This window comes from Ursus maritimus, unplaced genomic scaffold, assembly GCF_017311325.1.
Source record: "Ursus maritimus isolate PB19 unplaced genomic scaffold, ASM1731132v1 scaffold_23, whole genome shotgun sequence".
Taxonomy (NCBI): domain Eukaryota; kingdom Metazoa; phylum Chordata; class Mammalia; order Carnivora; family Ursidae; genus Ursus; species Ursus maritimus.
The window spans coordinates 20132874-20156087 of record NW_024424786.1 but is presented as its reverse complement, the minus strand read 5'-3'; the positions used below and the strand labels follow the sequence as shown (position 1 = coordinate 20156087).

The window sequence follows — 23214 nt, the reverse complement described above, 5'->3', positions numbered from 1 at the left end:
GATGCATATTAATATGGTCATATGGTTGATATTCATCCAACAAATATTTATTGAGCACCTACTATATCCCGGGATTATTCTAGATGTTAAGAATACAGCAATGAATCAAACAAACAAAAGCCCTGCCTCATGGGGTTTCGATAATATTCATGAAGAAAATAATTTAGTAGAATACATAATCTATTTGATGGTGAGCCATGTAGTAGAGAAAAATATTGCAGGAAATGTGAATAGGGAGAGCTGGAGGTGGGCAGATACAAGTCAGGGAAGAGCTCACTGGAAGAGTGGTATTTGTGAAAAGCCCTGAAAGAGGTGAGGGAGGGAGCCAGCCATGCAGATACCTGGGGAAAGGAGCATTTCAGGAAAAGGAGCAGCAAGTTCAAAGGCCCTGTGGCTGCATCACGCCTGTCTTGTTAGAACAGCAAGGGGGCCAGTGTAGTGTGGCCAGAGAGATTGGGGTATGGGGGATGATATAGGGCTCTGAAGCCAATTTAAAGACCTACTCAGCATGCAGTGCTGGGTGGAAGGAGGGCCCACGGGTGTAGACCATAGGAGGGCTTTGAATAGAGGAGTGGCGTGATCAGACTTGGCTTCTTGGTCTTAACAGGATCCTTCTCTTTGTTCCACTGGGAATGAAGTATAAAGAGAGCAACAGGGAGATCAGCTAGGCCACTGCAGAAAGCCACATGAGCAATGATGGTCTCGAGGACCAGGTAGTGTCAGGGAAGATTAGAAGATGGAAACTGATGTCCTCAGGGAAGACAGCACATTTCTGGGTAGAGGTGGCCTGCTCTGTCCCACCTTGACCTTCCTTCTCAGATGCCAGAGGAAATTGATGGTAACGAGGGCACCCTGAACCTGGGGTGCCCTGCCTTCCTGCTACTCCCCCTTGAGGAAACTAGAGTGTCTGAAAACGTCAAGGCCAGACTTTTTCTCTCCAAATAAGATGAGAGTTACAGAAATACGAGTGGACTGGACTTGGCCTATCCTTGGAACAGAGTGTTTCCAGGATTTCCTTCCTTTGGGTGGGACATGGTTTTCACTGGGGCTTCTCGGTGCCTTCACACTTGTTTATACCTGTGGCCCTTCCCCCATAGGTAGCTGTGATTTAGGGAAGGAGATGGAGATCCGAATTACCTTTAGGAGGGTGTCCTAGCTTCTTGGCTGTGTAGCCTAGGGCTCTTCTTGAGTGGGTCCCCCATGTAAGCCAGCCTGAATTAGGCAAGTTCAGATTTATACAAATAACAATTCAGAAAGGGAGACTATCCTTTACAAAGAGCGTATTGTGGTGATCATAAGAAGCACGAAGAATCTGGCAAAGGAATTCATAGAGATAATAGGAAAACAGTGTAAAATCAGAACATCCAGAAATGTCATGGGGTCTAGTCATGGTGATTGTTAAAAAAAACTACCAATATTGTTTATTCTGTATCCGTTGGCACATGTAATTTTCCTAACAACCCCATAGAGGTGGTGCTGTGGGCTTTATTTTACAGATGGGAGCCCACAGGCACGATGATTCAGAGGTAGGTGATCTGTCTCCAAAGGCCCTGCTCTTGGCCGTGACTTTAAATAGCTTGCTTTCCTTGTACAATTTAAATATTAAGTCTTTATGTTTACATTCAACTTTCTCATAAACTTGAGGATCACGGATAATAGCTGCCAAAACATTTCCATGGAACCAAGAGTCCAAATCCCTGAGGGTTCCCAGATGGCCCTGGCTGGCCCAAGCCACTGAGGCTGTCTAGAATGATTAGGGCAGAGGAAGGTGCTAATCCATCAAGGGGAGGCGCTTTGCAGCTGATGTGAATTCGTTTATCTCCCCCCTCCTCGCTCTTTGTCTGTTTATCCTCCCTCCTCCCTCCTGGGCCCTGCCGACAAGCCTGATGTATGGGCATCTCAATCACTTCTGCTTCCCCTGGAGATCAAGGCCCGGCCTTGGGCCCTGAGGCCTCCTGGAGTAAATCAGTAAATTGGGGGGAAGGGTGCGGGGACAGGATCAAAAGGGAATGGGGTCCTCTCTGCTTCTAACTATCTGTAATCTGCATGTCCTGAAGAAGGGGGCAGGGGATCCCCCCACCCTGACCTTGCAAGGAGCTGCTGTCTGGGAAATCTGGAGGGGCAGGGTCCTTCTCCAGCCCTGCACATAAGCTCTCTGAAAGCCCTCGGATGAACCAGCCCAAATCAGGAAGAATTTATTTTTCTTGAAAAGTACATGAAACTGTATCCTGTGTGTTCTGCCCTTCACGCAAGGCCAGAGGTGGAAGGCAAGTGTGAACTCTCTAAACTTCCGTAAGAGAGAAGGAAGAAGAAAATTTCCATATCTTCTCAGCTATTTCAAAATGCATTTTTAGATTTCCCGTGAAGAGATGTTTCCAAATGACCTCTTCTTTTAGGGAAAGAGCTCCCTCTATTTCAACTCTTTATTTTTTTTTACCCCCTTTCCTCCAGCCTCTATCTTTATTCCCATTTTTTACCCCCCACCCCCATCCCAGAACAAGAATCATCAGGGACTTCCCACCAGGACCTCTTTCCTCCTCTTGCTTGCAGAGCTGTCCCCACCAGGCCTCGCCAGACAGCACTTCCTTTCCCTTCTGGAGATTGGCCTGCCCCTGGGCAGCAGAGAAACCGGGTGCTGTGCTTGCCCTGATCATGCAGCTCCCCATTCAGGGCTTTGCTCCCTGGAAGGTTTGTATCAGGGACGAACAGGTTCCACTCTGCCTTCCTGGCTCTGTTACCTGGGGCACAAAAACTGTTCAGGTAGCTAAGGGCTGGCCTCCTGCAACTAATGAGTGCCTTTAGCGGGACTCAGCAGCCTGGATCTGGAAAAGGTTTGCAAAATGGCAATCAGTGATGGGTTGTTTGTTGCTGCTTCCTGGGACCCGTGGCTTGTGCTTTAGGAACCAAACGGCAGGATCTCCACTCAGACAGGGTCCTTTCCAGGACTCTGATAGGCAAATCCTCTTAGGAAGGTGGGATGAAAGGCGCCGTTCCTTCCTGTGGGGCTGGTTGAACAAAGGCGAATTCACTAAGTGCTGGGGATGTGGCCGTTTCCTGCAGGCTGGAGGATGCTTCTCACCTCTGATGATGGTAACAGAAAGAGCCCATTTAGTGGTTTCTTAAACTCTTGCAGTGTCAGGCATTGGGTTGCGGGCTCATGTGCATTTGCCCTCTTAATTCTCCCCATACACACTAGAGAGAAGACACCACATCCATTTTACAGATGAAGAAACTGAGGTCTAGAAGAAGTCAGATAAGTTACCCAGGTCACAGTGGGACAGCTAATGTCATTCATTTTTTTTCCCCCAGAAGATATTTATTGAGCACCTGTCACATGCCCACCATCATTCAGGCAACTCCTGCCAAAAGGAGTTTGTGTTTTGGAGGGAAGCACCAGACACTGAACATTTCAGCAGATGACCACAGCAGTCTCTGACTCAGTGCGTGGGGGCCCTGAAAGGGCGCCCTTCCCGGCCTGAGCCAGGATGCCCAGTGGCCTCAGAAGCTGGCAGGAGCAGGTAGCATCACCCTCATTGGGCAGAATGAGTCCCCTGGATGTCCCCAGTCCTCAGCACTGCGCGTAGCCTTGCGTTTGCACGAGGAAACAATTACGTGCAAAGCACCTTGGTCTTGTTTTATGAGAAGCCCAGCCTGCAACACCGACACTTTGAGGCACAACAGAGGATTGCATCTCTCCTCCACGGGGTGGAAGCAGCCCCGGCGCCTCCCTGGCTCAGCCTCACCCTCAGCCGGGTGTAAGCAGTTGTCCTGTTATCAGTGAAAGTAACCGGAATCTCCCTAATGGGGAAGCCCTGGGTAATTTACTGTGGTTCTTGTGTTCTCCAGGCAGGCTAGGGTGTTCTCATCAGCTGTTACCAGTTCTGCTTGAGATGGGTGCCCCTGTCCCTTCCCTCCTACCTCACTGAGTCAGTGCTCAGCGGGCCCCGCCCAGGTGTCCGCACACAGCTCGCAGTAGCATGATTTCATCTGGAAGCTCCGCTGCCTGACTCAGGGCCTGCTCTGGGCACCTCCTCCCAGGAGCCGCTCTGCTGGCTGCCCCCACCCCAGCAGGGGAGGAGCCATGAAAAGGGGAAACCCCTTACTGAGCCAGTAGAAAGCCAGGGCACCAGGGGGGCCGGCTGTGGACACAGGCCCAATGTGGGGAGGCAGGTGTAGCAGAAAACTGTGCAGATCTTAAAAAATAATAATAATAATTATATATATATATACACACACATACACACACACAAACACACTCCCCCACACACACACATACATGTATTGCCAAGTATAATGAGCTGAAAAAATGTCCACAAAATAGACTTAGTGTTAGGATCATAATGACATTATTTTTTACCTCTCTGTGGAAAACATATTGATATGTTAATATATATACAAAAAAACTATTTGAAGAAAAAGTTTACACTGTATTAAGTATATATTATATATATATTATAGGAAACTTCCTTTTTTAAAATTTATATTGTCATTCTGATTTTTAAATAATCATATTTACCTTTGTAATCAGAAAAAAAAAATATGGGGGGTAAAAAAGCAAATAACGCAACCCGAAGTGTCCTAAAGGACGTCAGCCTCGTTAAATGCCTAGCTACCCAAAGGTGCCAACTAAGTGCACAAAGTGCCTGCGTATGGGCCAGAACGCTCACCCAGCAACCCCAGCTGCCTCCCTGGTCACAGAAGAACCAAGCCAATTCCACAGGGCACCTCCCGTCACAGCCCCCAGCACAGGGAAAAGGGAAAAACCGAATTCTCCACCATCATATCTTCTGGGCCTAGCACCGTGCCTGGCCCCCCCCCCCAGTACGGGCTCAATAAAAATGTTTTATGAATGGATATACAAATCAATAGATATAACGCAATTAAGAATTGCAAGTGCCGTATGAGCTAAGTGACTGCAGATTTTAGAAGGACTTTAGAGATTCTGGGACAGGCCACCTTACTAGGAATTTGGGAAGTACACATGATGCTTCTGGCACCTTCTTTTTTTTGTTTTAAGAATTTACTTATTTAATAACATTTAATAAACATTTTACTTCAGAAGTTTTAGATTTACAGAAAAGCTGCAAGAATATTACAGCAAGTTCCCAAATACTCCACACCTAATTTCCCCTATTATCATCTTAGATGTGTCGCATTGTACATTTGTCATAATGAATGAATGCTGATACGCTGTTGTTGGCTACAGCCCATGCTCCAATAGGATTTCCTTAGTTCTTACCTAATGTTTTCCTGTCACAGCATCCTGTGTTATATTTAAAGTCCCATGTCTCCCTTGGCTCTGACAGTTTCTCGGCCTCTCCTTATTCTTGGTGAGCTTAACAGTTTGGACGAGTACCGGTTGTGTATTTTGTGGAATACCCTTCAATTTGGGTTTGAGGTTTTTCTCATGATCAGGTTGGGATTGTAGGATTTGGGGGCAGAAGATCACAGAGGTCAAGCACCCTGGTTCTCACGTCCTATCAAGGGTCCCTGATATCAACGTGTCTCGTCACTGATGACGTTAACCCCGACCACCTGGCTGAGGTAGTGTCTGTCAGGCTTCTCGCTGTAAAGGTACACTTTCTCCACCGGCCCTTTCCATATGATACTACTTAGGAGGAAGTCACTATGCCCATCCCACACTTCAGGGGAAGGAATTTATGCCCCACCTCCTGGAGGGAGATGCATTTACATAAGTTAGTTAGAATTATTTTGTATGAAAGATTTATCTGTTTTCCCCTTCAGTCATCCCATCATTATTAATCATATGGACACATGGATATTTATTTTCTACTTTGGATTATAATCCAATGCTATGTTATTTTTTCTCTCTCGCAGTGTTCCAGCTTGGGCCATTGGGAGCTCTTTCGCTGGGCTCCTGCATCCTTTGGCACACCCTATCGTTTTCTTTTTTCGGCCCCTCTCGTACTTTCTGGTGCTACATGTCCAGGCTCATCTTTTGTACAGCTGCCCGTTCTTAGAACCTGCCATTTCTCTGTTGGGACTCTGGGTCCTTTTACTGGAGAATGGCATTAGAACCCTGGGTCGGGGTGGCATGTGCTCATTGCTCCTGGGCTGTCTGGGACAATGCTTTGGGGAAGATTTTCAAAAACTGGGAAAAGAGGGAGCCACATCTGTACTAAAGTTTAGTGAGGAAATTAGAGGGAAGGGGCCAGAAGAGGCAGTCTAAGCCTCTTGCCAAATCAGCAACTTTAGGTGGACACCACGCAGAGTCCCGTGGCCTGGGCTTTGTGGAGTGAGTAGGGTTGGAAACAGGCAAATAAGTGGTCACAGATGCTTTAGGGTGGAGCTGCTCATTCAGGAGCCTTCGGGGGGCAAGCCTCCCCATTGCTAACTTACTAGGGCTTTCTCTGCTCACCGCCTGGCCCCAGGGACCATTTCTAGCACATTCTGTGTCCCAGGCACAGCCCTAGGCTCTCCCTGGACCCTCACAGCCCCCTGCAAGGTACTTTTGGTGTTTTTGACCCCATTTTACAGCTGAAAGGCTGAAGATGTGCCCAGCATCCCTGGGTCAGGGACTAACCTGCATTCAAACCTCAGTGTGGCCCTCAGATTCCCCTTTATTGAGCTTTGCTGCCCCTCAGTGTGCTTTGTGAACTCAGTGACCTTCAGTGCTTGGGGACTGTGGTGTCCCCAAGTCCACAGGTCCACCTTCTCCACTTTCTTTCATCAGAATGGTCATCCCGGGGTGGTGTAAGGACTGCGTGTGGTGTGTGTGTGTGTGTGTGTGTGTGTGTGCAATTGTGTATGTGCACTTGCATGCATGTGCATACATGTGTGCACACATACACGTGCCTGTCTATCCATCCTACAGGCTCTCCAGGGGCTTCCGCACAGATTCCAACCCCCCCTCCCGAAGGAAGTTCTATCCAACCAGAGGCCCTGATGCTGGGAACTAAATGATGGTTAGTTTCAGAAGACAGGAAAGTGAACACATGTGGGAGACCCGGAACAAAGCAGGCTAGCGGAGCCTGCAACAGGGGGCAGTGACCGTGTAGACATTTAAAGGCTTGTCTCGAAGCTCTTTAATGGCCTGAGAAAATGCTTTGCTGTGTAGTAAGTAGAATGCTACAACACCGCATGTTTAAAAATTACATCAGGACTTCTTTAAGTAATGGCATTATGGGTGACTTTTATTTTTTACCTTGCACTGGACTGTATTTTCTCTATTTTTCTGAAGTAAGCGTGCATTAATTATTATTATAAAAGAAGTAATTTGACATGAAGCTGGCGAGGAAGCTTCATTCTTAGGATCATCCTAATGTCCTAGGACTGATTTCTTATTAAATGTGCTTGTCTCATTTTTCTCTGGGCTTCCTCCACATCTTCTGTGGTGGCACGCCTCCTGAGGAAGCCCATTCTAGCATCGAGTCATTGCCAAAGAATCGATATATTTTTTAAAAACTGTCACAGGATGAGATACAGCTTCATACCCACTAGGATGGTTTTAACCAAAAAGACAGACAGTAACAGGTGTTGGCGAGGAACCCTCCTAGACCACTGGTGGGAACTTAAAATGATGCTGTCCCTGTGGAAAACGGTCTGGCAGTTCCTCAAAAAGTGAAACATGGGATTGCCCTCTGACCCAGCAGTGTCACTCTAGGGTTCTCCTTGGGAGAACCGAAAACGAAGGTCCTCACAGAAGCTTGTATGGGAATGTTCACAGCCGTGTTCTCCCCAGTAGCCCCCAAGTGGAAAGAAACCCAGTGTTCGTCAACAAATGAAGAGGGACATGGCACGTGGTTTATTCATACAACCGAAGATCATTTGGGCACAAAAAGGAGTAAAGGACTGACACGGGCCACGGCATGGATGAACCTTGAAAACATTAAACTCCATAAGAGAAGCCAGACACGGCAGACTGCTGCTTGTGCGACGCCGTCTATACGAACCGTCCAGCGTAGGTGCGCTCAGAGAGACAGGTAGTCGCTTACTGGTCGCCAGGGCTGGAGGACGCGGGGCGGCGGTGGGGATGGACCGTGCGTATGGCTCCTCAGGGGTGCAGGGTGTCTTTTGGGATGATGAAAATGTTCTGGAATTAAATAGTGGTACGGTTTCACAACTCTGTGACTCTACTAAAAACCACCGAAGTGTATCTTTCTAAAGGATGAGTTGGTTTTTTGTTTTGTGTTTTTAAGGGGGGGGAGGGGGAGAGAGAATCTTAAGCAGCCCCCACGCCCAGCACGGAGCCCCACACGGGGCTCAATCTTACAACCATGAGATCATGACGTGAGCCGAAATCAAGAGTCAGACGGATACTTAACCAACTGAGCCACCCAGGCGCCCCTAAAGGAGGAGTTTTAGGATATATGAACTGTATCTCAGATTAACAAAAACAACCAACTGTGACTTGTAAATGCTAGGCCCAGATTTCCTATAACAGAGCGGTGAGGCGTGCGGGCTCTTGCTTCCTAGCCGTGTGATGTCAGGCTTACCATCTTCCAGCATCGCTTGCTTAATGATAAAATGGGGACACCGTTCAGTCTCAGGTTCCCTGGGACATTTCGTTCTGACCCCGTGCTCCCTCTGCACGTCCGCCTCCAGTCTGCAGCTGTTAACTGCTCCCCGAGGACGCAGGGCTGTCATTCCTGTAAGGGGAGCTTCATTTTTACTCTCCATCCCCACAGGAGAGCCCCTCTATTAAAACCGCCCCTTCTGAGAGACCCGGCTCCTGGGGGCTGGGCAGCTGGAGGGTTCATCCTGCCAAGCCATTCCCAATGTTTATTTGAAGACTAAGAGAGTCAAATAGGCAGTGGCTTTTTCTAAAACTTAGTTAATGGAAATGTCACAAGGGTTCTAAGTTCAAAGCAGTCGTGTAGCACTCATTGTTTATTTTTCAGATAAACACTTTCTTCTCTTTCCCTTTCTCCCTCCTTCCCTCCTTCTCACAATCTCTCTCTCTCCCTCTCTACCCCTCTGTTTCTTTTTAAGGTAGAGGAGTAGGCGAGCTAGGGGCGAGCTAGGGGCGAAGAGGGTGGGCTCTACGGTCTGCAAAGCCGCTGTTTACAGCTGGTCGGCTTCACCAGAACGGTGGCGGCCAGGCCTTGCAGATGGTTCCAGCGCTTGGCTCTCCAGCCCATCTTTCGGAGGGGGCTCAGGGTGGGGGAGGGCTGAGGCGGGCGGCCACGCTGACACACCCTCTCTCCTTCCATTCTGCTCCACTGTCTGTGGCAGAGCGGTCAGCCCCCCACCAGCCCCTGCGCTCTGACCTGCCCTCCCAGACCTGCTTTTGGAGGGGACGGAGGTCACAGAGATGGTGGTTTTCTTTAACCTTTCATGTCATCTGAAGCCACAGCCATTCTTTTGGTTTGCTTTAATATTGCAAGTGTCCAATTCGTGCTCTCTGAACCCGGGTTTTTCATACTTTCTATGTTCTCGGCACGGCAGGGATGGCAGAGAGAAGGAGTGAGGGAGATGAAAAATATCGCTTCTGCCCTTCGTAAGCTCCCCCCCCCCCACCTCGGACCACAAAGAACTCCTGCATCAAGCATGAGGACTTGGGAGAAGAGCAGAGTGCAGTGGCAGTCGCTATGAGCTGATGGCACGGCCGGGGATGGTGGCACTGACAGGGACAGCCTCTGTCCACTGGGTGCCCACTCTGTGCCTGGCACTACGTGTACTAAGTCCATCTGCACGTGGTCTCAGCTGATCCTCATTCTTGCTTTCTGAGAGTGGGTCTTATCCCCGTTTCACAGGCAGGGAAACAAGCTCAGAGAAGGTGTCACTTGTCTCAAGCCACACGGCAAGTAAGCGCTGGAGCCAAGAGTTGAGGTTGGGCCTGCCTAATTCACAAGGCCTGGAGTCCCAACCACTGCACTATTGTTGGGGTCGGCTTTGGGAAGGGGGGGCAGTGGCCATCGATACAGAAGCCACTAATGTTGAGGCTGCAATTGTGAGCATTTCAGACTCTGGAGCAGTCAGGGTAGACACACACACCACACACCCCAGAGTTGTGCAGGAGTCCTGGGCTCCCAGATCTAGGAGGGGTAGAGCTATGGCCCATGGGGAGCTTGTGATGGAGGCAGGGGCCCCACCATGGGCAGGGGGTAGGTTTACTGGTGTGGACACAGGACCGGGGGTGTAGAAGCTGCAACAAGATAGAATTGGATTGAATGAGAACTTTCTAGCCGTTGGAGCTGCACTTGAGCTCTCTTAGGATGAAGTGAGTTTGTGGTCCCTGGGAGCATGCCCTCCAACAGCCACTTGGCGTGCCGGCTGGGCATGTCACACATCAGAGCGGTGATGAGCTGGAGCTCTGGGTACTGGGTGGGGACGAATACAGGTAACGTGATGGCCCCATGTTAAATCTAGACCGCAGGTAAGCACGAGTAGGGCTGGAGGCCGTGTGGTTTCTATAGTCCCTTCCAGCCCATATAGATATGGGGTGTGTTCTGGTTTACATGGGGGGTGGAAGGTGAAGGTAGGAGAAATGTTGTTTGCGTGTGTTTTAGTAAAGCCCTGGGACGGAGAAAGCATCTCCTGAAACTTCGTCAGGGAGGTTAGAAGACTTTGATTCTTTCTCACCTTGGCCATCTGGCAGGTGGCTTGGGGCTGGAGAGTAAGATCTCCGAGGTGACACATGGCTGCATTCAGCCTCAGTGGAGTTCGGGACATGCTGACTGGTGGATGCTTCGAGAATGAGCCTGATGCCGGGGATCAGGAGACGCATTCTCTGCCCTCCACTCACCTAGACCCGCCGCCCACCGGGTGTGGCCCCTGCCACGGGCAGAAGCTGCAAAGCAGAGATGACAGCTAGGATGAGGGCAGGAGAAGCAGTACTGGAGGATGGTGGCAGCGGCCTCTGCTTGCGATGATGAGCATGGGGGGAGGGGGGCAGCGTAAACAGCTGGCGTGCTGCGCATGAAGAAGTGAGAAAAGGCTGAGTTAGCAGAGGATTTGGGGGCAGCAGCAGACCCCTCTCCCAGTGCCACTCAAATCCAAGAACGAGCCAGCCCAGCTGTCCAGAAAGGACTTCCCCGAGCTGCCTCTTCTCTGGCCCATTGCCAGCACAGCTTCGGTGGGGAGGGCCCGGGAAAGGGGTTTTGCCCAAAAAGGCTGATTCACTATTTCCACTGGGTCCGCGGCGGTCTTGGTGGGCAGATCACACGCCAGCCTTGTAAACTCACTCTCCGCTTGTCCGTGTGACGTTTATAGCCCTTTGGGGAGCTGGCTTTTTAATGAGCCTAATTTGAGACTGTAAGTAGGAGTTTGTAAAACAAACAGTGAGGGACTCCGGCCAAAGCCCAAAGTTGTAGCTGAAGTGCACGGGGTCACATTCAGCTCTGCAGACAGGCAGAGAATCTGCCATGCCCACGGCAGCCGAACAAGGGAGCTCCCCCAGGAGAGGCCGCCCTCCCAGGGAAGCTTGCTGCAGGCTGTCTTTCCCCCAGAAACCTGCGGCTTAGCAAGAGATCTTCCCATTTGGGTTCTCATGGAAAGCACTGGGAGTCCTGGGCTTCCCAGGGGGGAAAGGACCCCTTCGAGAGTGGACCTGTTTGCAAGTCCCGGGCTAGATATCAGTGGACTAGAGACCCGAGTGCTTCTCCCTGGATACAGCCCCATAGCCAGCCCTTCGAGGCCTCTGCGAGAGAGTCTGTCATCCAGAGACACGTGCGAGGAAACCCCGCATCTTCCTGGGGCTTTAATTCCCTTTTGGTGAGACCGGTTTTCAAATGAAGACAGAGGTGGACGGTGCTGCTTGATGCCTGTTAGGAGGCCCTGATAAGGTCACCTAACAGGTCCCAGGTGGGAGAGGACGTTCCTCCCCTCCCCGGTGGAGCCCTTCCGTTGAGGGCGCTTCTCAGTGCAAGAGCACCAGAGTTTGAAGTGACTTGGGGAACACTGCCTACTGTGAAGTCCTATTCGAGGGGTCCCTCCTGACTCACCCAAAATAATGGCAGTAACTCCCGTGAGCCTCAGGTATGGTGTGTCCAGCCACTGAAAACAATGATGAGAAACATTCTTTGGGGCCGTGGAGAATGTCCATGAAATATTAAGCAAAAAGGGAGGTTATTAAAGTATATGGTAGGGTTCCTTTTTAAAAAATAAAAATACAGGGGCACCTGGGTGGTACAGTTGGTTAAGTATCCGACTCTTGGTTTCGGCTTGGCTCGTGATCTTGGGGTCGTGGGATCAAGCCCCATGTCGGGCTCCTCCCTCAGTGGGGAGTCTGCTTGAGATTCTCTCCCTCCCCCTCTGCCCCTCCCCGTTGCTCATGCATGCTTTCTCTCTTTCTGTCTCTCAAAAATTATTTTTTTAAAGGTTTATTTAAAGTATAAATGCACATTCAAAGCATAGGTGCGTATTCCAAAGCCTGAAGGATACAAAACCATCATGTCAGTGGGGAGTATCTCAAGTGGTAAAGTTACCATGATTTTTAGTTTCTCTTTCTGCTTACCTGCCTTTTTGAAATTAAACTGTGAGTGGCATTGCATGGATACTCACCTGGTAGTGGCCGAATGATTTGCCAGGAAGGTCTGCCACGAAGCTTCCGGTCTGAACTAAATGAGGGCTGGAGTTGCTGTGGGCTTGGCATCATGGACCAGACCACTCTGTTCTTGGTGGGGTCTGAGGGGCATTTCCACAGCCAGCCAGAATGGACACTGGGCTTTGAGCAGTCATCCACCCTTCATGGAGACGTGGGGGCCCTGGGAGCGGGGAGAGGGCTTTATTGTGGGACTTTCCACATGATTTCATTCAAACAAAGGGTTCTATGGCATAAAAATAGTTCAGAAACATGATTTACAGAAATCATCTTTGTATTAGAGAGATCCCTTCATCTGCAAGTCATTGGAAACCTGACTGTTAAGAGTCAGAATTGTGTCCCTCCAAAATTCGTCTGTTGAAGTCCTAAGCCCCAGTACCTCAGCACGTGATTGTGTTTGGAAATGGAGCCTTTAGGCAGGTAAAGAAGGTAAAATGAGGCCGTATGAGTGGGCCCTCATCCAATATGATCGGTGTCCTAGTAAGAAGAGATTAGGACGCAGACACAGAGCACGGGGAGAGCACGATCAAATACAAGCCAAGGAGGGAGGCCTCCGGGGAAAACAGCCCTGCCAACATCTGATCTCGCCCTTCCAGCCTCCAGGACTGTGAGAAAATAGCTTTCTGTGAGCCACCCGTCTGTGGGACTTTGTCACGGCAGCCCTAGAAAACAAACGCGCTGACCAACAAGGGGTTAGTTTTCTCCCAGAAAACATTCAGAGACCGGCAGTTCCTGCTGGTAGGTAGCTGCTTGGTGAGGCTGTGGGAGACCCAGGCTCTTTCTGCTTTCTGCTCTGCCATCCTGAGCACATTGGCTCTCATCTCGCTCTTGTCCCTTCCTGCAGCCACCCCCCCTCCACTGAAGGACTGTGGGCCCTGGACGGTGCTCCAGCGTTTGCCACAGGCAGCCTGCCTCCTGTTCGCACAGCGGCTGCTGCTGCACCTTTGGATGGTGTGTCACGTTGGAGGCAGAAAAGCTGAAGTTCTGCCAGCTGGGTGGCCTGTCCTCTTAGGTTGGGAAAAATGACATTTTCCAGAACGCCGGGAATTTATGTCCGTTGTCTGAAATCATGTTGCACAGCTATAGGGAGGCCAAGGAAGCGTCCCCTAGGGCTCAGAGTATGTGACTATTCCAGACAGAATAGTGCAGGGTTTCTGTTAGAAAGAAGGAATGGCATCGCGTAGGTCGCTGAGAGCATCGGCACAGTTTCAAGCACCCAGTGACCGTTTTCATACATCTTAGCAGGGAAAGATACGGTGTCCTTCAAGATCCTGGGAGTGACCCAGTGAGGTTTGGCATGTCCTCAGCCCAGAAATGAGCAATTCTGTAGAATTGCTCCTCCTTTCTAGAAATGAGCTTCCTTCCTTGCCACCCCCTCCATCCTCTTCAACCCACTCTGGTATTGCGTGGTGTTGCTCAGCCGTGGGTTGACCAGGGACTGTTTGCTTCTCATGAAGTCTATAAAGTCCCTTTTTGGGATTCTTGGAGTAAGTGGGAGCTTTCTGAAACATTCTGTTATTTTTCCTCCTTAGCTCATGACAGCACATAACAAAAGCCCTCTTTCTAGGCTCTGTCCAAATTTCTATTACAGACTCCAGACCCCCTCCCCAACATATGCCCTACTGCAGTTTAATTATTTGTCTACATGGTTTTCTATCCTCTAGAGCAGAATCCTGAATCTATTCACCTCTGTGCTCCTAGTGCCAAGCTCAGGGTAATTAATAGGCACATAAGGGATATTTGCATGAGTGAATGAATCATGGGAATAGCCCAGTGCTAAAATTTCCGTAGCCATCAGTTAACCTTGACACAGAGGGTCCCAGGGCCTTAGAGAGTGTGTGTTCTCTGTTGCAGGATTTAGCTGCTTGCAAGCAGCCGTTGGTCTATGTGTGGGGGCGGGTATGTGTGTGTGAGCTCTGTATGAGTTACGAAGGGGGCACGACGGCCTCTGGGCCCTGGTGTCCCCAACGCACTCAGCATTGGGGTGTCTTTGTTCTGACCCAGATCTCAAGGCCTGTGTTGTAAAAACTCTCCCATTCTTTGGGAGTTACCTTTTTGAGCCTGACTGAAATTTGCCAACTGCTTCAAGTTGACCTAGGAACATCATCAATTTTAAAAGTAGTCAAATACAGTTTTCACTTATTTGGCCTTAAAAATGGTACCTTGCTGAATTTTGGTTCCAAAAACTACCATCTGCTACCTCTGTCTTTGACGTTGAAGTGCTTCTTGCAAAAGGTGACAGAAATGCGCGGCTTTCTTGTGGGAAGAGCCCAGGCAGCGGCCGGCGTGGGTTTGGGACTGTGAAGTCCCGGGGCGGAGAAGGTGGTGTCCGCCAGCAGCATGGGCTCCCGGCCTGATGCTGCCTCCCAGCCGTTCACACGCCGCTGCCTGATCTCTCTGTCGAAATGTGCGTGTGACCATGGCACTCAACAGCTTGAACCCTTTCAGTGGGTCCGTGTTGCCCTCAAGACAGAGCCCCAGGCTGTGAGACTCTAGTGACCGGTGCCCTCCCCCGTCCCGTCCCCCGAGGCCAGTCGCAGTCTGCCCATCCCTCTGCACTCCCCCTCTCCGTCCCTCCAGGTGGCTCTGGATCAGTACAGGGGTCAGCAGGTGTGGCCCCAGGGCCACATCCCACCTGACCCCTGTTTCCATAGGGTCCACAAGCTAAGGATGACTTTTACATTTTTAAATGGTTGGAAAAGCTCATTAAAAGAAGGCTGTTTCATGACACATGAAGATGATGTGAAATGCCAATCTGTGTTTATAGCTTCATACGTGAGACACAGCCACGCACATGTTTGCCTCTTGTACATGCACAGTACACAGGCCGTGTCAAGCAGTTGTGACCGAGACCTGCGAAGCCAAAAATATTTAGTCTCTGACTCTTTACAGAGAAAGTTTGCTAACCCTTGGATTAGCACTGGCTCCAAGGGTGGGTGGAAAGAGGGCAATGATCTCCATTAGCCAAATAAACACATACCCTAGTACAGATAATGTGCTTGCTGTACAAACACAACATCATGACAAGTCCCATTGGGCCTCTCCCCAACCTATCACTGCCCCAGACCCTTCCTAAGTAGGCTTTTCCTCTCCTTGGAAGACCCACCCAACCCTTCATCAGACTGGCATTTACTTGTCATCAACTGAGATGTCCCTTCCTCCAGGAAGCCTTCCTTGAACCACTAGCCCTGGAAAATCTGGCTTGGACACCCCTCCTCTGGGCTCCTTGTGCTGACTCTAGCCCTGTCCACACGATATTGACTTGACTGGTATACCGTCCGCCCTCCTTCCTTAGACTGCAAACATCAAGTGGGTAAGGACCTTATCTGTTCACTTTTCTATCCCCAGAGCATAGCTACTTCTGGTGCATGATTAGGTCATCAATAAATAGCTGTTGTATAAATGAGTCAGTGAACAAATGCAGAATAAATAACCCATCTTTTGTGAGTAAAGCATGATTTAGTATCCATGTAGGCCACAATGGTCTTTAAAAAAATAATGGGATAGATTGGCTTTGGGTCCATCCCTTCCTCCTAATGGTGGTAACTACTTTAATATGGTATCTGGTGGTTTTATTCCAAAGCCATTGGCACTGGGAATCAGTAAAGCCATTTATAAGAATATTCCCATTTATTACACACTTACTATGTGTCAGGCATTTTGCTAAATGCTCACTTAACCTCTTTTAATCCTCAGTCCTGTGAACTAGGAGCTATTAAGCCTTTTTCACAGATGAGCACATTGAGGCTCAAAGATGTGAAGTAAGTAGTCCAAGGTCACACAGCTAATAAGATTCGGAGCTGGATTTTAAACCGTCTTCTCTTTGACTCATTCTGTTAACTCATCTAGAAAGTCTAATAGTCAAAACCCTTTGGAGTGGGACCCAAAGCCGACTGAAGCAGGTTATATTTGTTAGAAGAACTCTAGTGCAGGAAATTTCTGACTAATGCGCTCATGATCTGTTAATAAATGCCTTGGCCATCTGCCCTGGACCTTGTGATATTTGCAACTTTCTTAACCCCCAAGGGGTGACTTGTGTGTGTGTGTTAGGTGCTTGGCTTATTTTCCCCTCTCCTCCCCTCTGGGCTGACACTTGAAGACTTCTCTGCTCCCCTCTTTTTCCTCCTGGCAGTGCTGCTCCCTAGCAGGAGATGTGGCTCAGGAACAGTCCTGGCCTGAGCTTTGCCCCCTCTCCCATCCCTGTGCCCACTGGCACCCCCACACCAGTGCTGGCAGCCCAAGGCGCCTCTTCTTGGTTGGTGATTCTGGTTACGTGGTGTGAAGAGTTTCCTGGCTGTCCCTGTCCTCAGTTACTAGCACCTTGCAGCCTGCACCCACCGTGGTGGGTACTGGAGGTCCAGGCCACCGGGTGGGCCACGTCACGATCACACAGGCTCAGTGCAGCTGAGCTGGTATCAGGATGCCGCGGGAGTCCAACTGGTGACACAGCCCCTGAGTCACCCGGAGACACCACCCCCTGGCCAGGGGAAGGTGCTGGCTCTCAGAGGGGCCGATTCTTAGAGTGAGGCATGCAGACAAAATCTTACCCCCTCATTAGCAATGCAGAACAGTTTCTGCTTGGATTTCTTCCAAAAGGAATATCCTTTCTTCTTACCTTTTTGTTTTTTGTTTTTTGATAGTAGTATTTCTATAAAACAACCAGGTTTTCCTTTTATTTATCTTTTTTTTTTTTTGCCTCCATGAGCTCATAATGGTTGTAATAATGGTTTTGTTTTTATTAAAATACATGTGGTCATTATTTAATTAGTAGGAAAAAAGTATGAAGAATAATGGAGAAAAAAATTCATCTTAAATTTTCCCATGCAGAAATAACTGTCTTTGGGGGTTCCTGAGTGGCTCAGTTGGTTAAGCGTCTGCCTTCAGCTCAGGTCATGATCCCAGAGTCCCGGAATTGAGCCCTGTGTCGGGTCCCCCTGCTCAGCTCATTCTCTCTCTCCCTTGGCCCCTCCCACTGCTTGTGCACACTCCCTCTCTCTCTCAAATAAATAAATAAAGTTAAAAAAGAAAGAAAGAAAGAAAGAACTATCCTTAATGATAGATGACCTCCATTCTGGGCTCTTTACAGGTAAATAGATTGTAGTATTTTTCTTTTTAACATTTGCTTGTTTTCTTATATAAATATTTAATTTCTGATAACTAATTTTCTGCCACATTTGAACTGACGGATTTCCTTTGCTCAGAAGCAGCATTGGGGGGTGCCTGGGTGGCTCAGTTGTTAAGCATCTGACTTTGGCTCAGGGCGTGATCCCAGGGTCCTGGGATCGAGCCCCACATCAGGCTCCCTGCTCCGCTGGGAAGCTTGCTTCCTCTCGCACTCCTCCTGCTTGTGTTCCCTCTCTCGCTGGCTGTCTCTCTCTCTGTGTCAAATAAATAAATAAAATATTAAAAAAAAAAAAAGCACATTGGTCACCCTCCTCATTCTCTAAGGATATCCCTCCCTCCCTGTCCCCCATTTCCCTTATAACAATCACATTTTACTATGCCAATAAATCATATGTATTGTTTAAAAAAAAAAGTTTACAAAGCATGGTAATTCAAAACCTTTTTAAAACCCTAGCATAGAGAGAACAGCTCTTACCTGGGTTGCACGGACAGCGGAAAAAGCCGATATTTTAGGGTGATGTCTGTGTGTACCCACCCATGCACATTGAATGTGTGCCTTTATACAAAAGTGGCTCTATGTTGGTCTTGGCTCACAGGAATTCATGTGCTCACCTGGTGTGGGTCAAGGACGGCATTCGACAAAGGACCTTGGTCACGTGGTGGCTTCTTTTTTTAAGAGGCAACAGTTCCAAGACTCACGCTTCCTGGTCACTCAGGTTCTTGATGTGTTACATCAATGCTTTGCAGAAAGGCCACCCAGAATCTCTTAAAAAGTACTCTAAACACTATGGAGATGTTTTTCCATGGGAAAAAGCTCAGTGGGTCACTGTGAGTTTTCTGCCCCATACTGCCCGATGTTGTGACTGTTGCCGGTTTTTCCAGAGTTCACCTTTAGGTTTAATTTCCTGAAACTGATCTGCTTGGTTACTCTGGCTTTATTTCACTCTCTTGCAAAGAAGGGAAATGGCAATGAAAAGACTACATTTTATTAGGTTTTTCACTCCCCCCAAATTAAGCAGCAATCCGTGATCTCTAGTAGTTTGTTGTTTGATGGGTTCCCAACACCCATCCTCCTGATCTAGGACAGAACTAATCTGTAGCTTAATGAAACCAGTGGCCAGAATGCCGAGGAGGCAGCAATCTTCGTGGAGATTCCGTGGTCACCCCCCCAGCCCTACTTTGTTGGGTTGTTGTTTTATGGTGGCCCCCCTTCCCCCCATACATCCTCGGCCCCCCTTGGAGCCCCCTGAGAATTGGGTGAGTCAGCCCTGAGGTCAGAGGTGCTGCTGCCAGCTGGAGGGAAGGAGGCAGCCCAGAGGCCAGCTCCCCAAGCAGGTCCTCTGCCAGCAGGCCCAGGACGGTCACGGGTTCCAGAGGGAGGTGAATTCCAGCCCAGAATTCCTGGTGAGGTTTGCTTTTTACCGTTTTCTTTTGAATCATCTTTTTAAAGAGAATTGGGGATGCTGGCAATGAGCGCGCTCTGCTTCAGCAGCCTTTGATCTTGCCCTGGGTTCTCTGGCCCCCAGCTCCCTGGGCAGTCATAAATGTGCATTATGATTTTACTGTTCCACAGTGAGCTCCTAGTCCCCTGGCCTGACTCAACTGGATGACCATCTTTAGCCACTCGTGTTCTGATAACTTAGCCAGAGTCAGGTGTGCACCAGAGCACAATTGTTTGCTTTTAATGTCCTGACCCTAAAAAGAAGGGAAAGCACACTGCTATGGGAATGGCGCGCGCAGAAGCAAGTGTCTGTCCCTTGGCTTGGACGGGGAGGGCCCCACATGGGAGGGTGTGCCGTGCTGGTGACCCGTGTGGATACCGGGGTCGGACAGGCTGGGTCTGAATCCCCCTCTGCCATTTTCTAGCTTTGTGACCTTAGCCTAGTGACCCGGCCACCTGAACTTCGGTGTCCCTCAGTGGTATGTGGAGCAGGTAACAGTATTAGCTCCCTGCTACGAGTAATAAGACCCCTGCTGAGGTCTTCGCGTGGGTTCACATGCTGGGGTTCATCCCATTCCTGGCTTACAGTACCACTCACTATGTGGTAGCCCATCTCCATTCATTATTTTTTTAGAGAGGGGAGGGACAGAGAATCTTAAGCAGGCTCCGTGCCCATCGTGGAGCCTGATGTGGGGCCCAATTTCATGAGCCTGAGATCCTGACCTGAGCTGAAGTCAAGAGTCAGATGCTTAACTGACTGAGCCACCCAGGCGCCCCTCCATTCCTTATTAACCTGTGGTGAAAACCTGCTTCCCAAACTCAGCCCATACTCCGGTCTCCCCCAGCTCTCATCTTCTCCTGCTTCAACTCCTGAGCCTCATAGCATAGTGGTCTCATCTTCGGGTGGGTTCTGGCACGAGCTGGACAACCTTTAGATTATTCTTGATGAATCAGTTTCACGTGAATGATGGACAGTTCGCCAGGTTTTTCCTTCTTATTTCCTTCCCCTCCCCCTGCCCGTTGCCTCAACACCCACCCCCAACCTTTTTTTGATTCAGAATGTCAGGAGAAATACCACTCAGTGACGTTTTTCTAGAATTGACTGTCCTTGTGCTCCTTTTGGGTCTCTCTGAAAACTATTCATGCTTTAACTTTTCAGCACTTTGTTTCCGTATGACTAATATCCAACACTGGGCATTAAACGTGCTATATATAAAATTCCAGATCAGAGAATGGAAACACTTTTTAAAAAGTAAAAACTGTTGGATTATGTGGGCTATTTGGAAACTGTTCAGTGGGGCAATATAATTTTTATTTTCAGAAGCTTATGGATTGAACCCCACCCAAGCTTCCAGCTCCTAAGAAAACCAGCAGAATACACCCTGCCAAGTTTCCTCACAAGGGCAATAAAAGAGTAATTCTCGGCATCCCGGTTTTCATTTTAAAGGAACAGGAGACAGGCAGTGGCCTTTGCTGCCTTCACAAATGAGCTTCCCTGAGCCGGTTGCTGGTGGGGAGTGTTGCAGGCAGGGGCGGGTGACGCAGGCTTGCACGGGGATCTGGGCCCATTGGAGTCCCCATGCCCTGAAAAGAACATTTACAAGTCTGGGGAGAGCGCTGGTAATAGCCTGTTGAGTTGGGGGGGCGGGGTACGGTTATATTACAGTCTTGATGGTTTTTTGATGACTGGTCAGAAAAGCTGAACCGCAAATCTATCCAGTTTTCACACACAAAAAAAGACATCTTTACATTTAAAATTGTGTGTGTATACTGGGGAGGGGGTATGCTAGCTGTGGGGGGAATTAAACCCCAGGAAATCATAACAACAGGGTCTATTCGTTCCCGCTGTTGACACTTAGGAGGTTAGATAGTGGAATGAAAGCAGGGAGAAGGTTTGAGTGCTACACATCAGCACACAGGCCAGTCGGACCGTAGGGTCCCGGTGCAGAAGACTCGAGAAGCCACGACTCTACCCCAGTGTTTCACAGAGAAGAGAATGAAATCCCCAATGATTTGGCCTTTGGACTGAGCCCTGCTTCTGAAAAGCCTTAGCACTGGAAGTCTGGTTTGTCAACCCGTGTGCGGCCCATCTGCTTCTGGCTTGCTGCTTGCTTGGGGGCGCTGGTGCCCCATCGAACTGAAACCCAGGTTGATTCCTGGTTGGCAACCGCCCGCAAAAGGCGCAGTTCCCAGGCCTCCTCTCAGTGGCTTTCCCACCTGACTCAGTGGCGCCCTCTCTGAGCACTGGTGGAGAATCTCTTGGGAAGAAAGCATGTTGCTTTTCCAAACCCAGGGCTGGCGCAGAGCCAAGGGACCCAACTCACAAAACAGCTTGGAGACATAGGGATCAGATATGCGTAGGCTTCTTGACTCCCCCGATTTCCTGGGAGGTGCTGGGGATTTCCCCCATTCACTGGTAGAACTGTTTTTGTGCCTACATTTCAGAGAAAGAAAATGATCGGTTGTTACCTGTGGAAAGGGATTTGCCCTTGTTGTGGGGCGGTAGGGAGTCATTGAAGAGTACCAAGCCAAAGTGAGTAAGAGTACTGACCAGAGTAATGCCGGCAAGGACGGGACAAGACTGGTGGGAGGAGGCAGGTGAGTATCTGGTGAGGGAAGACAGTGGCCTGGACTGGGGTCAGGGCAGCGGTGGAGTTGTGAGACGCCCCAGTGGTCAAAGCAGTGAGCCTTGTGGTTGATCATTGGTCGGGTAGGGGGAGGAGGAGAAGGGAGGCTGGATGAGGGTGACTTACGGGCTGTCCTTGTGCAACTGGGCGGATGTGGTGCTGTGCTCAGGAGGGGATGGGGGAGGAGGCAGCCGCGCTTTGGGGAATGAGATAATGAGTTCCGAGATTCGGGAGTTGGGCAACCAGATTGAGCAAAATCGAGTGAGGGAAGGTGATGGTTCTGTGTATAGATTGAGAAATGCAGAGGTTCACATGCCGCTGGAACACATTCGAGGGGGATATTGTTTGAGCAGAGATGCTCATTTTATAGGACAGGGAGGTAAAGGATAACTGCTTCCTACCGCTTGCAATTCCGTGGGTCACATCGCTCGCAGGAATGATGGAGTGATGCATGACGGTTTTCTCTGTCACTTTCAGAGAGTTCAACAGGGATTGATCAAGGATGTCCTTATTAACTCACCAAGGGAAACAGTCCGCCATGCTTGCTTTTCAATCGGGACTGAAATAAAAAATTTTTCCTAAGGATTTTACAAAAATGGGGGGAAAAAGAGAGAGATGCTCTTTTCTTTTGGCTGTGTGTGAGAGAGAGGGAGAGAGAAATCCCTTTTTCCAGAATGGCCTTGTGCTGGCAGCCCCTATCATAAAGCTGGGGATGTGCGTGGGGCAAAGAAGGTCCTGAGGTGTTGAGAGGACATAAAGATTTTCCATCTCCAGTGAGAGCTGCTGCAGAACAGCCTTATATGAATTTGACATTAAAAAGGCTTTTGTGGGGGCAGATGTGGAGCACAAGTTGTAGAGCTGCGTGCTGGAAAGATCCGAGGGAATAAGGGGACAGCCTTCGTCTGCAGACTTCCACGGGAGGCCTCCAGGGATCTTTGGCGAGAGGTGCCCGGGGACCCATTAAAAGGAAAGTCCCATTTCTGGCTCTTAGCTTCTCTTTCCTCCTGTCAAACCCCAGGCCCACACAGAATGGAACCCTCTTCTCACAAATCTCCCGGGACTGTTCAAAGGACGAGGCGGCCGCAGTCAGGGCATCATTTGGTTACAGTTTGGGACCCAAGAGATTGAAATTCTAGCCCCAGGACAGTGTCTGCCCCTCAGGAACCTTGGGCAAGTCTTCTGGGGGCCTCGGTTTCCTCATCTGCGAGATGGGTGCAGAGAGTACGTCATGAAGCTTGGGGGATTAAAGGGGATCGTGTGTGCCCGGCACACAGGAAGCCCTCAGTGACAAGCGGCCGTGGCCCTTACTGACATTGAGCGCCCTGCCTCTCGCGCTGGCAGAATGCGTTGCTCAATGCTAAACATCTCTTAAAAGCAAAAGGTTCTATGCAAAAGCTGTGATGCCATCAATTATTATTAATAATAGGTTCATAATTACTTTTGCCACAATATGAAATGAAAGCCCCTATGGTGGGCGATGACTAGGAAAATGGGAACTATTATTAATGGACCCGCCA

General features: G+C 49.4%; 1 protein-coding gene and 1 long non-coding RNA gene across 2 annotated transcripts in view; one reads left to right on the top strand and one right to left on the bottom strand.

The window, feature by feature from the left end:
* Positions 1-23214, top strand: part of ABTB2 (ankyrin repeat and BTB domain containing 2) — a 176454-nt gene that overhangs the window by 102719 nt on the left and 50521 nt on the right. The window lies entirely within an intron of this gene.
* Positions 7745-21813, bottom strand: LOC103659325. The gene is made up of 4 exons (XR_567460.2): positions 21622-21813; positions 21395-21504; positions 12466-12668; positions 7745-8053 (listed from the first exon to the last, which is right to left on the bottom strand). It is a non-coding gene; the product is annotated as an uncharacterized LOC103659325 (long non-coding RNA).